The sequence below is a fragment of the Alligator mississippiensis genome, chromosome 9 (genome assembly GCF_030867095.1).
Source record: "Alligator mississippiensis isolate rAllMis1 chromosome 9, rAllMis1, whole genome shotgun sequence".
NCBI lineage: Eukaryota > Metazoa > Chordata > Crocodylia > Alligatoridae > Alligator > Alligator mississippiensis.
In genome coordinates, this window is record NC_081832.1 from 15,275,606 (window position 1) to 15,288,920 (window position 13,315).

The 13,315-nt window shown below is 42.6% G+C and overlaps 1 protein-coding gene across 7 annotated transcripts in view; it reads right to left on the bottom strand.

Annotated features, from left to right (window-relative positions):
* The window catches only part of NCOA3 (nuclear receptor coactivator 3), a 146,134-nt gene that overhangs the window by 117,294 nt on the left and 15,525 nt on the right, over window positions 1-13,315 (bottom strand). For all 7 annotated transcript variants that reach the window (XM_059733169.1, XM_019484538.2, XM_019484541.2 and 4 more), the window contains one exon: window positions 10,562-10,644. The gene's annotated coding sequence lies outside the window, so the exon portion shown is untranslated. The remainder of the gene's footprint in view (window positions 1-10,561; window positions 10,645-13,315) is intronic.

Sequence of the window (13,315 nt, forward strand, 5' to 3'; positions counted from 1 at the left end):
TTTCTGATTAATAGATTTTTGAAAAAGAAGGCAAGAGCATTTCTGCCCGACCTTCTCGGAAGGACAAAAAAATCCAGGAAACATCCTGACCTTATTTTGAATCTAGAGCCATAATAGTTTTCCTGCTTTGACATACAGTTGTTCGTTATTTTCCTCAATTTCACCCAATAGTTTCCCAGACCAAGAACTATAAACACTGTAGAACTTACAGTGGCATGTAGGTTACCAATTTTTTATTTTTTTTCAAACTATTAGCAAAAATTATAAAAACTACTCAAAACAGAAGAGCAGTTAAATGCAACTTAATATGACCTGTAAGATATATGAATACAGATTTCTAGATAAATGTACTGTTTGAGTCTTCAGTCAGAGCAACCACAGTGTCTGCAACACTGTTGTGATGCTTCTTTTAATATTAGTCTCACACACAGACATACACAGAAGTTTGAGACTTTTTCCATCCAGTAACCCTAAACTACCTCTGGCATCTTAGGCCAGATCCAGATGTACAGGCATGTGCGATTTATGGCACCACAAACCTCTTTGCAGCACCACAAACCACACACACTGCACGTTAAACAGTGCACGGTACTGCTAATCTGCAGTGCCAGGACAAAATTTGCAACCAGGATTTCCCAGTTATCAAAAAAAAACCAAACGGAAGAAAAAAAGCAGTGCAAAACAGTGGCATGCACCAGGACAAACATGGAGATGGGGGAGCAGGCAACCCAGGGCCACCTGCTTCCCCAACTCCACATGCTGTGGAGCCCCCCATGCGGAGCCATCCTCCACCCCAGCCATCTGGCTCCCTGGCAGCTGGGGTGCAGTGTACCTTGAGACAGGGGAGCAGGCAGCCCTAGCCACACTGCAAAGCACAGAGCAGGGGCGTGCACTGCAGCATCAAGTAGTGGCACAAATCTGTGCCGCTACTATTTGTGCTGCTGCAAATGCATGCCCCTACTCGTGTGGATGTGGCCTTAATGTCTACCTGTGCTCCATTTCACATATATAGAAATAATTTATTACTAGCAGACTGTTTTCTTGGTTAGACTTGTACAGCCTCACTGCCTCAGAGGAGGTTATACAGCTGTAACTGCATCAACATCTGGCACCGTAACAATCACTTGATGCACAAAATAAGAAAAACAAAACAAATAAAAAAAACCCATAATGCTTCACAGATTTTTCTAGACTCAGTAAGAGGAACCCCCCTATTCTTTACTACAAAGTCTTTGTACGTATGCACACACACACACACAGTGTTGGGTGAGATTGAGCCATGTTTGCCTTACTACATTCAGTAGAATTTTTTTTAATAAAGCTTAATGAAGAGAGCAGATATCACTATAGCAGTCTTCCATTTCAGAAGCAGAGATTTCAATAAGTTTAAAAATAAACTGCACTTGCAGCAGCAGGTTTCTTTCTCCAATCTAAAGGGAAAAAAGACTTAATACATAACAGTCAGTTATCTGAAGAGCACGAAAATAAATTACTGTAATGTTTTCAATTTTAGCAGCAGCACTAAAGTAATAATATTTCAGTAATTCCCATTAACCTGGATGAAAACTTACCTATCCGTTTTTATCCTACAATAAACTCATGCAAAACATGTTTCATTCCTTATTTACCAAACTGTCATTAAACTTAGTCATTAACAATTTGCCAGTCTATCCACTGAGATTTTAAGAAATGACACTAGAGCTCTAGTAAAAGTAATAAGGCATTGTAGAAACCCTCTTACATTGAAGGACATGCTCTAGTTCAGGGGTAGGCAATCCCCAGCACAGGTGCCAGTGTGGCACGTCAAGGCATTTTGCTTGGCACACGCACCTTGGGGCAGATGGTGGAGAAGGAGTTGGGGCTGCACTGCCACAACAAGGATTGGGCCCCCTCATGACTGCCCCGCTCTCCATCCCTGGCACAACAGCATCTTACAAGTCGAGGTTGCAGGTGTTTATAGCACTGCCCAAAAACATTGCTGCTGTAGTTTATTCCAGCCACAAAGTTCATCTAACCATTAGTAATTTATATTGCCATGTAGAAATCCTGAGCAATTTCCAATCCCAGTTTCTCATCTCCAACAAGACATGGGACCAATATGGAAGTTAGTTAGGCCCAACATAAAAAAGTGGGTAGATGGTACAACTAACTCAACCATAGTAACTTCATCCAATGGAGTGGATAATTACTCCCGAATTAAAAAAAAACAACACATTGCAGTCAATACCTGACCAGTTACACAGGTTCAGGCTTTGTTTGCCCATGTCCATCCTGCAGTAGCAAATTATTTAAATTCAGACAAGCTATTACCTGTTCCCTTTATAAATGCCAAGGGGCAAAGCCCTGTAATAGCTACCTACTACATGCAGCTATCTGTTCCTAACCTGGTGCCTGTATGTTGGTATACATTAGTAATATAAGTGACACCAGAAAATGTGATCATCCATATAGGACTCCCACCTCCTTTCCTCTGAAGTAGCAGCTCATTAAGGATTACACTTACTAGCTTTACTGCATCTATTTTGCATTTGGGACAGTTGCTGAAACTGGAGTGTCAACGGAAGACCAGCCAGCCAGGGAACAACAGGGTTTAAGGAGGCCCAATATGTTGCTGAAACTGCAAATTCCTCCCTCGTGACTCTACAGTAAAAATGTACAAAAAGACTCCACTATGTTACTTAAAAAAAAAAAGAAAAAGAGAAAAAAGGCATCAGTTCAGATCTATGGATTATACTTAGATTTATTTGCATGCTTCCCTTCAAATATGGGTTGTATTCTCTAGACCAGCGATTCTTAACCAAGGTGCTTAGATACCCTAGGGTGTTGGGAGGGGTTTTCTGCTTCTTTTGATGAGGTGCAAGTAGATAGAGTGTAGACTCAGGCTCATCCCCATCTGCCCACCACCCCTCTACATACAAGTGTCCTAAGCTCATACACCTTAATAAAAAAGTTGCCCCACACGTCCTATCTGGATAAAGCAAGCTACGAACAGGATAGACACTATTGATTTCTATCAGCAAATTCAAAGTGATGTCACTGTATTATTACAAAATTAAAATCAAAATGCTTTCTCCAAGAATAGGGTAACTGTACATCCCAGATTTCATAGGCGGTCTCAAAGAAAATAGAAGCAAAAGTCCCGGATTGGCAGGAAACTGCCCACACATGCCTGGCTCCTGACTGACTATTGAGCAAGTGACTCTGCTTACAGCCCAGTGGAGTCAGGAGCAGGGAACCACCCATTGGCTGGGCTTCCTGAAGAAAAGTGAAGCAGAAGTTCTGGATTAGCACGAACCTGCCTGCACATGCCCAGCTCCTGGTCAACTCTACTGGGCAAGTGACTTCCAGCTTGCAGCCCAGCTGAGTCCGGACCAGGGAGCAGCCCAGGTGAGGACAGGGTTTCCCAGGGGAACAGGGATGGCTCAGACCTCTGCCCTAAGGGAAGCAGAGGTTCCTCCACCCTTCCCACCTGCTGCAGACCTGTGCCGGGGGGGAGGGGGGGGTGGCTCAGGGCTCTGCCCCACCAGCTGCCAGCAGAGGCGTCATGTGGCCGTGCAAGAGGCTGTCAGAGCCTGGGAGGTACTGCACAGGGGCTGCTCCCAGCCGAGTCCAGCCCCTGCAGGCAGGGGGTGAAGACTGGCCATAGGCCTCTGCGCTCTCCCACCCCACCCCACCCCACTCCACTCCCAAGAGCCATGAGATTATGTGCACACATGCGCCAACTCACCCCCTGTCCTGGATTTCCCTAAAATGATTATGGTCACCCCATCCATGAACAGTTTGGCAGCATTTGACTTGGCCTGCAAATTTGCCAGGAACAGCTACAGTACCTACTAATCACTGGCAAGTAGGCCAGGTTAGAAAAACATAAGTACTGCTATATGCCTTGTCTACTGCAAAGACTGCTCACCACTTCCCATTACTGTATTTCCTTGAATACAAGATGACCTCCACAATAATTAGATTCTATATATGGAAAAATTTATAAATTCATTATAGTTTTCCAGCTACAGAATTTAATTATTGGAGGATTGCGCTGAATTTATCCCCCTCCCACTACAAGTACCAGGAGATGGGAGGAAAGAGAAAAAAAAAAAAAAAATCAGAAGGGGTCAGGTGGCCACCTTGCCTTCTGTCCACCCCTTCCCCAAATTCTTCCCCCTGCAGTCCCCCTTACTGTCAGACCCTGCTCTGCCTGAGCAAGTGGAAGTGAGGGGCCAAATAAATTCACCTGTAGTAACTTGCATATAGGCAAATTATTACAGGTACCCATAGACCTAGTTCATCCAGAATTCATGTGGTTTACCTTTTCTGAAAACTGCTGCAAGTTTTAGCAAAAGTACTCTATAAACACACTTTAGAACACCACTTCTGTACTCACTTATACATAGTACAAACCATGCACGATGTTAGTCCAGGGGTTTTCAACCTTTAAGGGGTGTACCCCCTTCTGGTGGGTACCCCTTCTGGACTGTACCCCTTTCCAGGCCAGAAGGTTGGGGGGGGGGGGGTTGCAGACGCACGACCAGTCGGACATGAAGCACAGGGAAAGTGGCGCACAGTGGCAGCACAGAGTGGTGAATGGCGGCGATGGGGGACAGGGAGCTCGCATGTGGCTGCCACCATTCACCACTCTGCACTGCCATGTGCCACTTCCCTGTGCCGCCGCACATACCCCGTGGAGCTGTCCTAAGTACCCTCAGGGGTACGTGTACCCCTGGTTGACAATCCCTGTATTAGTCCAAAACCAAAAAATCCCAAGCTTTCCCCCCACGTGCAAGTTTGGCCCCTCCATGTCCATTCCAGTTTAATAGAGTGTTCTGGTTACTTAAAGGCCAGTTAACACAACTTTTACTATACTCTACCTACGCTGAGCAAGCTCCAGCCCTGTATAGCTCCTATATGACAGAACTGCCAAGCACCTTATCCACAAAGTGAAGGAGTATGTTCTACCCCACAGTTGTAGGGGACCAGCAGGACTTTCCTTGAAATCGCTGCTTTGAACTGCTGTGGTACTAGGAATCAGGACCATGAGCCCACAAGGGATTGTCTCTGTACTTTATGTTCCCTCTGCTAGTACCCAGGCAGTGAAGAGGAAGAAGCATCTCAATTAAGACATAAAATAAATAAATAAATAAATAAATAAAATAAAAAATGGTGAGGCAATAGGACAGTAGAATAGAAGTAGAGAGAAAAAAAGTGGACACACACACAATCATACTACCCTCCAGATCCTTGAACCAAATGCAGGAGTGAAGTCCTGAATCCCTACCTTCTTCTGGTCAAATAACTGCAAAAAATTCAACAGGTATGGAGGGGACAGCTCCATCCATCTTGTGATCCCTTACCCTAATCACTCCTACTACTGCCTACTCCATTAGCTCAAATGAGAGAATTCTGTGGTGCACATCAGCCAGTTTGAACCCATTAAATAACTCCATGAGGAGGTCATCCTGATTCCATAAAATGGACTTTTTTTCCTAGCTTGCTTTAAAGTTAGGTTAAATTCAGTAAAACAGAACATTCAGATTAGCTTCACATAGTTTAAGAATTAAGATTTAATAGCAACCTGCTTATGAACCTACACAGTTATATACCATGTCCCTCCCTCCTACTCTTGGGAAATCTTTCCTTATCTGTTCAAAATGTTAGTTTACCGTATTTAATAGGATACTGTAAACAAGGCTAAATATAAACTGTTTTATTCGGAACTTGAAGTATTGCTTCAAGCAAATGAATTTATCTTAATGCTATCTAGTCTCAAAAGGCATGGTCTTCTCCATTTTACAGGTGAGGTCCAGAGATTAAGGTAAACAGTCAGGTTTCTATTTGGACGCTAAACCGGAAACACTAAGTCTTTTATTTTTTTTGCTCTTCTTACTTGCTTGCACTTCAATGTTCCAAGAAGATTACCTATTAAATTTCAGGAATGCCCCAGATTTTTGCACATAAGACCTCGTACATCTCATTTTGTCTAGCCAGAACATGAAGAACTCTCAATAAGCTACATCTACAGTTGGCCAAAGTTGCTTGGCCAGTTCACTGTCTACCCCTGGAGTTCCTACATACAAAGTTCTAGTTCTCCAGGGCAGCATCCAAATTCTTTATTTAACAAAAAACCCCACCCTCTTTTCTAAAGTCTCATCTCATTCACTACATACTTTCCAACTTCTACAGTAGTCTTACAAACAAGAGCCATTCACCAGAGCAGGGTTACCTAACTTTTAAGCCCTGGGGGCCCACATGCTGTCAGGGGAGGCCACACAGATGCTCACCCCCTGCCTATTGCATCATGTGGGCAACACCCCCATTGCTATACTGGGCACCCGTGAGCTGCCCATGCTGTTGCACTGCCCCACCCCCTTGGGGCAAAGGCAGAAAGTGGCAGTTGGAAGAAGAGGGAGCCTGGAGACTGACTGCTGTTGAAACCAAAGCAATGACAGGGTGCAGTAACCACCCGAGAGCCCAAGGCCACACACCAACTCCTTTGGTTGCCTGCAGGCTGCATCCAGCTCACATCTGATAGCCCTGAGAGTAGAGTGGTGCAACAGCCTGGGGGCAGGGGAGCTCCTGGCACACGACACACCTCATCCTTTGTGTGCAGTACTGCAGGCATAGCCCCCATTACCTTCATTTGGGTTGTGACCCGAGGTTGGGAAGTGCGGTTCTAAAATAATACAAAAAGTCTTAAAATGTAGTGATCTCTTCGTATGAAAGCACTCAACAAACCCACGGTTATGAAAAAAGCATGTGCACCACACTTACTCATCCTGGCTAAGTACAGACAGTCAAAAAGCCCGAGGCTGAATTGATTCAATCTTTGCAGGTTAGTCTAAACTACGCAGATTGAACTGATAAGCAGGTGAACAGACATTCACGTTTGATTGCAGAAATGCAACCACATGCCTGCAGTTGCTCAGGCCAGAAGCTGGGGCGGGGCACTAGTGCATGCCTCCCTGCTTGGCTGGAGCAGACAGGTTGTGCCAAGGGTAGCCCACCCATCCTGCAAAAGTGGGGGGAGGGAGGCAGGGTTTGCAGGGGAGGTGCAAAGCATCCTGGGATACTGGGGGACTGTACTCCAGCTTGAATCTGGAGGGGATCTGGGATAGAAGTTCAATAAACTGAACTAACTTAAAATCGGTTAAGTCTGATATTACATCCATCCAGCTTCATCTTGAAGCTGTTTTGGCCATTTTGAAAGCAGTTTGTGTCATGTTACAGATTTTAACCAGTTTCCAATCACTTATACCAGTTTGTGTGTAATTTCTGTCCCTAACACTGCAGACCAGGTCCTCTGAGGCAGGTACTTGTAGGGAAAGGAATTATGCAAGTAAATATTTTTATCTATCAACATTTTTCATGTAATTTAGAAGGACATTTCTAACAGGGATAGCAGCACATCCTATTGATCTATGATTGTACACCATTTCCCCATTTCATTAGTCAGTGCAGACTAATGCCAACCATTAAACTACCTGGGCTTAGCTTTTCAATACTGCCCCATGCCAATTTATTTTGGTAAAGCTTAGCTTTAAAGCAATTTGTACTGTAAGAAAGCAGAGGGTATGGAGATGGGGAATGGATGGTATGGAGACAAATTGAAAACCAATAGATTAATTTAATAGATTACAGGCACCCCATGAAGGTTATGTTATCATCTTTGAAACCTGAAGGGGGAAAACAACAATAAAGCTGTTCTATTACTCACTATAGTGTGTTTTCAAACAGTGTAGTACAGATCACTAAAATTCTCTAGCAAATCATTTTCTGGGAATCCTTTTTTCATTAATGTTTATCTTCAACTAATTTTACACAAAAAGGCGGATAGAAAAATTATAATCTATAAAATTTCAAATCAGAAAAAAAAATCTGAGATTTCGAAAGAAGCGTCTCAAAACCAGAAGCCACATATGCAGAATCATTTACACATTTATTCACAAGTGGTCAAACAGGTGAAAGTTCTTCTAGATGGTGTTAGCAGTTAAAGTCTTAAAAGTAAATGCTATCCAAAAATCCTAGTTCACCGCCTACTGATCATTTAAAACTACATATATTTTTATATTGCAGAAAATTTGCATTACTATACAAGAAAGCCATTCTTTAAGAATAAAAGTTATAACATTTTTCTGACTTGACAGGACAGACAAGAGAAGAGAGAGGAATCTGGACTACAATGTAAGTGCCAAGCTTGATACCCAATGTGCTTATGAAAAGGAAGTGGAATGCCTCAACTTAAACCAAGGTAAGCCTTTCAGTTTCTTAGAAGCAGAAATATATTATCAGCTTTTCAATTATTCTAAAACAGTGGTTCCCAACCTTTTTTTGCCACGACCCACTGCTGGAAGCAGAGTGGTGCAACAGCCCAGGGGCAGGGGAACTGCCACACAGCGGATCTCGTCCTTTGTGCGCAGCGCTGCTGGCATTGCTCCCGTGACCCTCATTTGGGTTGTGACCCAAGGTTGGAAACCGCTGTTCTAAAAGAATGAAAGTCTTAAAAATGTAGTGATGTCTTCATATGAAAGCTCTCAGCAATCCCAAGGTTATGAAAAAAAGCACATGCACACAGATTAGAGTTTAAACATATTTATACATACTTGTTTGAACTACAAGTATTTGGAGAGTTTACCTTAGAAACAAGCACTCTGGGGAGTCAACAAATTTGTCCTGAACTTTGGAGTGTCCAGACAAGCATGCAGAAGTGTCTCGCTTAATTAGAATTAACTCAAACATTAACTCAGATTAGAATCTAATGCAGGCTCCTTGAGCCTCGTCTCTACTGAAAGAATGGAGACAGTTCGACAAGTGAAGACTAGAGGCCTTTCACTACAATTTTAGCAAGCACTCTGCATAAATGTGTAGTTTTCACATGTTAACAAATAAAAATGAACCACAGACTGTCTCCCCAGCATGGCAGACACAGCCACGTAATTTAACAGATCCTCCAACCCAAACTGGTAAGCATTTTGCCTTAAGCTTAGGAAACATTAAACTAAATGATTTCCCCATTCCAGCACCAGACCAGGTTAAGACTTTGAGCATAAGTGTTTTAGTTCAACACATGCTTGTTTGCCCACACATTTACTTATAGACAAAATCTTAAGCTAACAGAGAAAACACCTGATTGTTGTAGTGACTACAGAAGCCAATATAAAACAAAGTTGGACTGGTTTAATTAAGGAATTATTTCAAGACTGATTTAGTGTAGTGCAAAAAAGTGCATGGACATCACTCTTCCAATTTAAAATGGGCCCAAGTTCTGTCAAAAGCAAGAGTACCTATAAGCTTTAATTAAAAAAAAAAGGAGAATAAATTGTGCATTTACACATGACCTAAAGAGAGATAAAGAAGTCAGAAACAACGTATCATGTCTATCGTCTTATTCAGTGACATATACTGTGGCCTTGTAGAAAGAAGGTATAGAATGGAGCAATGAGAAGTGCACGTGCACTTAGCAACTATGAAAAGGGAGTAAACCTATGAGAGGCTAGAGACAGAAGTTACATAAACTGGTATAAAAGTGATCAGAAACCAGTTCAAACATAGAACAGAAGTTCAATGCACATAAATTGCTTTCAAAATGGCCTAGACCAGTTTAAGACAAGCCTAGATGGATGTAGTATCAGACTTAACTGATTTAGGTCAAATCAGTTTATTGAATTTCTGTCCCAGTTTCCCTCCAGATTCAAAGTAACTCAGTCCCCAGCATCCCAGGATGCCACGCACCTGCCCCAGAAACGCCTCCTCACAGGGTGAATGGGCCAGCTTTGTCCCAACCTGTTTATTTCAGCCGAGCTGGGATACGTGTTCTACCACCCCCCAGCTTCTGTCCTGAGCCACTGCATACATGCAGATATATTTCCATAATGAAAAGTGAAAGTCTGTTCACTTGCCTATGGGTTCAGTCTACGCAGCTTAGACTAACCTGCAAAGACAATTAATTCAGCCTCAGGCTTCTGACTGTCTGTATTTAGATAAAGAAAGTACCTCCTTTTAGGAGGCTGCACTGGGTTTAAGTCAGAGGTGGGCAAAATGCGGCCCGCCTGGCCATTCTATCTGGCTCGTGGGGCCCCTAAAAAAAATAAATTTAGAAAATTGATACTTATCTCACCCTGGCTGCATGTCATGTGGCCCTTGGTGGTTTGCCAAAACTCAGTAAGCAGCCCTGCACCCAAAATAATTGCCCACCCCTGGTATAAGTTATAGCCACTTAACCAAAAAAGGTCACTCTCATTCCTCATTAGCCCACCTTCCATCTGCAGGGGCAAGCTTCATTCATTAGCCTATTTACACACCACTATTTACAGGTTCATTCCAGTTTCAGTTTTATTGCTCCGACAACTCTAACGTTATGTTAAAACTCATTCAGGGATCTTCCCTCATCTAATTTTGCAAATTGTTATGTAATGTTTCCAGGGCTCCATTATATACCACTTCAAAACAAAAATCAGTAAAAATAAAGTAACTCAGGAAACTATTTTCAAGTTTGCACGCATTTAAAAAAAAGTCACTAACAACAAAATTACAATGAATACATGAATTCGTTTCAGAGTCAAAACTTTACCTGGTGTTCTGATGTTCTCCTGTGTTAAACAGTCTAGCAGTAGCCTTGTAAAAATCTCTCTCTTCAAAAATATTTCATGAGTACTGAAAAGAAACATACAAGAGGACAAGTTTTAGTATTCTAAGACAGCCAAGAGTCTCGATTTAAAAATTATATTTCAACATGCTAAAGGCCCACCAGAGCCAAATCAAAAAGGGCTACTATGAAGTTTCATTTCTAAGCAATAAGAGTACCTATAAAAGTTTAGTAAAAAGTTTATTGGGTTTTATGCAGACTCAGTGGAAAAAAAACAACACACACATACACACCAGTGTTTAAACAGCTGCACCAAAAGCAGTCAATTTGTTACCTGTTGTGCATCATCATGGTAACTATAGGTAACCCTGAACTAAGGGTCATATAGGAGTTAGTTCAAAATCAATAGTTAATACATGTAAGACACTGCATGCTTCAGTTAAATAGTTTAGGATTTATATTACCTTGTTTCAGGAAAAGAAAAAAAAAGATTAAGATTAAAAATATATCTCAGAATAGCTGTTGAGAGATCCCAAAGTATTCATACAAAGCTATATGCAGGTCTTACATACCTCAAAAGAGTTCAGACAGCAGGCCTAGAAGCTTCCACTTTTAGTAAGAAAATATGGTACTACAACACACCATTTTTGTCAAAAAGCCAGTTGCTGTGGCTAACTGCTGTGGTAACAGCAGTTTCCATATTATGCACTCCAGTTTTTGCCATTTAAGCCTCAACCAGGCAAAAGCAAAAGTCTGCATGAGCCACAGGGAGCAGAACTATGAGTAGGCTTGGTAAAAAAAATACTCCAAAATCCATGTTTTTCTGCAATTAAAATGAAGTGTGTACATGCATCAGTTGAACACAACGTTTTATTGATATATTTACTATTTTCAAGCAATTTGGAAGCCTACCCATGCCTCAATCATTATATTAAAATAAATTCTGATACCTATATGTTCGGACATTTGATTGTTGTTTTTTTTGTCATGGGAAATTAGAGCTCCCCCCCTTCCCCCAGCTCACCAGGACACAGGTCCAGCTGCAACTGTCCCCCCCTGCTGCTTTGTGGTGCTGAGCATCCCTGATATGTCCTGCTCCTGCAATGCCACTCACTCCTGACCCACAGCCCCCTTCCCCCGTTCAGCTGGTGCCCCTCACTCCTGACCCACTGCCCCCACCCTAGGCCTAAGCCCCCAGTATGTAGGAAAAAGGGTGGGTATGTGAAGGGGGGTGTAGGCACAGATGCATGGGGGGCATATGCTCCCTCCACCCCCCCCCCCCCCGATTTCTGTGCCCACAGTGGGGCACAAGGCTGGAGCTAGTCCGGCCAAGCTGCAAGCGGAAGCTGCCTACGTGGCCCAGCGGTCAGTACCTGGAATGGAAGGGGTGCCATGCTGAGGCACCTTCTGCCCACCCAGCAGCAGCAGGGGGCACAACGCCAAGCTGCTGCCACCCCTGCTGCTGGTGCCTTACCTTGGCAGCCGTGGTCATGCAGCGCTCCCTCCCACACCAGGTCCTGCCCTCTGAGCCATAGAGGTGGTCCTGCCTGGAGCTGGTCCAGCCAGACCGCAGCCTGCACCCTGAACCCTGGCCACAACACATTTGTGCTATAGTTATGAAGTCAAGCTTGACCCTCATGCTGAGAAGAGTAGCATTTTCTGGCCATAACTGATGCACCACAGCTGGTTACAAACCTAACTGATGCAAACTAGGATCTGTATAACTCTTACAATTTCTAGCTTCACAATAGGGACTGACCACTGCCTCCAGTGTTTTGCAGCTGGGACAAAAGACCAGTCTTTAAGGTTAATGGAAGTCAGAAAGTTTCCAGAGCCTTTTCCCCTCTTAGTGCATTTTATTAGAACTGCACAACCTTGATGACTTGGTAAAAGAATAAGGGTCTTGTAATCCATCATCCAGGAAGCAGCCCTGTTGCATTTTCTTTCCTGACCCAGATCTTGCAGACACCCTCATCTGTAAATAACCCATAGGAAGGTAGACAACAGTACCAACACTGGAAGTATCCACCTAACACTGATTAATAAGCTTTATGCTACAAGCAATTTTACACTGTGGATACATGAAAGCCAAAGCATAAATTGTCTTTCTTCTTGCAGGCAGCGCATTGAAAACCCCCACTTAAAGTGCAGCTGCGATCAGAAGAAGAAAGATATTTGGTTACCTAAGAAACAGGATAATGAATGTAAAAAAAAAATAATTATTAGATATATTAGAATGCCTTTACATAGAAGTTAATAGCATGTTTCAACTGGAATACTATTTATTCATTGTACTGGTCACTTCATCTGAAAACACAATACTGCAGAATTAAGATATGGTTCAGACAAGGGCAATGAGTGATCAAAGGCACAGTAAAACACTCAGATGAAACAGTCCCTCCATTTCAGAAGGAGTCTACTAGGATGTGACATACCTCATAAGAATAGGTAAAAAAAAAAAATAAAAAATTAATAGTATAGAAAAAGCAAATTATCTCTATTCCTTAACAAGAAGCTGCTGACATTTACTGAAATTAGGAAAATAAAATTAAATACTTTCCCTCTTGGCCCACAAAAAAAAAGGAAATTGAACTGTGAATCTCACTGCCACATGAAACGTGAGACCAAGGATTTAGTATTCAAAGGGAAATTATACAGTTAGTGGGATAAAGATTATTCAGAATTCTAACGAAGTTGTTTGAGTGACAGATCTTGTGTTTTAGGGCCTAAACTAAAAAG